The following is a 2,015-nucleotide window of genomic DNA, read 5'->3' as shown; positions in this document are numbered from 1 at the left end:
TATATGAAATAACAAAGCTAAAACTATACAAAATCACAACACATCAATAACCTTGCCATAATATGGTCGGCCAGATGTCTTGGGTTCAGTTCGTCTCTCTTCTTCTGTCAGCCTTCAACGAGCCTGTCTCACTTATCATTAATCTCCATTTCTCGACTTACTTCAGAATCATCAAGAAATTCATAAAGGAAGGCTCTTTCAACGTCCTCCCAGTAGGTTAGAGACCCTGGCTGCAATTGATTGAGCCAACTTGAAGAGTATGTAGTCTTCAGAGTGTTCACACGTCTCAGTATTCATGATTTCATCCATAAAAAAATTTGATGTGGTTTCTAGGATCTTTGTGAGGAAGACCTTGACTGACCTAACCAATTGTTCCAGTCGGGGTGCAGCTCAAAGTCATCCTCCTCAGCAACAACAATCACATCAGAGATTACAGCCTCATGTGTATAAATTAGTTGTCTTGCACACTATTGCGAGCGCGACCTTCTTCGTCTGGTAAGATCCCATTCTTATCAACATCAAGTATGAGCAACTCGACTTTCATTGTTTATCCACGAGCGGTGTCGATCGACACTGGATAAGTGTCGCTTGATCCTTGTTTTTCTGCGGTGTCGATCGCTGCTAGGATGGTGTCGATCGACACTAACCTCATAGATTTTATGGAACGCACGTAAAGCAGTAGGAACCCAAAAAGCCTCTTTTCATTGTTGTTCATGGTACTGAGATGTATGTACCTGAAACTAAAGAAAGAGAAAAAAAAAATTATTAGTCAACTAGAAAATAAAAACCTAGACAAAATCCTACACCTAGTCTAATGGTAATCAGGGTCTCCGACAATGGCGCCAAATTTGATGTGCTCAAATTACCCTATAGCAACTCTCTCAAATAAGAGATCAATTGCAGTACTTAGGAATATAATCCACAGAGACTCGCTATTCTAACAATAGACTTGGATTTCATATTATCCTAGGTCAAAATATATAAAACAATAAATAACAAGAAAGTAAATAAAAGAGTTGTAACGGATGGGATAGGATGCTAGACTTATGGTTTCATTCAGGTTATCAGAACTTAAATCTATAGATGCTAAGGGTTTAATCCTAGAACTCGAATGCAATAGTAAGATATCCAGCTCTCGCTGTGAGTCTACAAGCTTAAATCTATATTCATACTCTCACATATAAATACGGAACTTCAATACACTTATGGAGTGTCGATCGATACCTCTTTTAAACAATCATTAATGTTCAGTTCGATAGGTTAATTAGGTTAACTAAACTAGCCTGTCACTGCGCCTAACAACTTAGCTCAGCAGGATTCAGTTAAGGTAATTGACCAGCTCTCGCATGCGCCTAACTATCCATGATCAGGTTTCTAGTTAATTACTCTAGAAACAAGCAATAAGAACAAACCTGTGATGGATGCAATAAATCACCCTACGAATTATAAAAATCACAAGTTCATTAAAACCCTAGAAATCCCTAAACATAACAGGTGATCTACTCAGACATGATTAAAGAAGACATAATCAAAGAAAGAATAGAAATCATATATAAAACAAAAGTCAAAGGAGTTTCTCCCTTCTCTCCTAACCTAAGAGAAAACTGATATCTTGCATATTTCTAATGTTTTATCCATTCACCCATGTGCATTTTGATCATATAGATTAGGATTTAGCCATTTTTAGGTTGCATTTTGCATACATGAGTCCTTATCAGGTCTTGGAGTACCACATGGAGTTCTTGGAGACATTTGGGTGCAATTGGAGTCCAAAAGAAGTGTTTAAAGTGATCATTGGGCGAGCACCTTACTGGAGCGACCAGTCCGGAGCGACACCGTCAAGTCGCTCTGATCTCCCTATCAGAGCGACCTTACCAGAGCGACAGGGAAGAGTCGCTCGCGTTTTGATCACCCGGAGATGCGAGAACGAGTCCGAAGCGACCTCTCGCAGCGACACAGCGAGGTCGCTCCCGAAGCATGGAGCGACTACTCGGAGCGACGAGCGGAGGTCGCTC

The sequence above is a fragment of the Brassica oleracea genome, chromosome C4, assembly GCF_000695525.1.
Source record: "Brassica oleracea var. oleracea cultivar TO1000 chromosome C4, BOL, whole genome shotgun sequence".
Taxonomy (NCBI): Eukaryota; Viridiplantae; Streptophyta; class Magnoliopsida; order Brassicales; family Brassicaceae; genus Brassica; species Brassica oleracea.
This window is presented reverse-complemented; position numbering follows the sequence as displayed.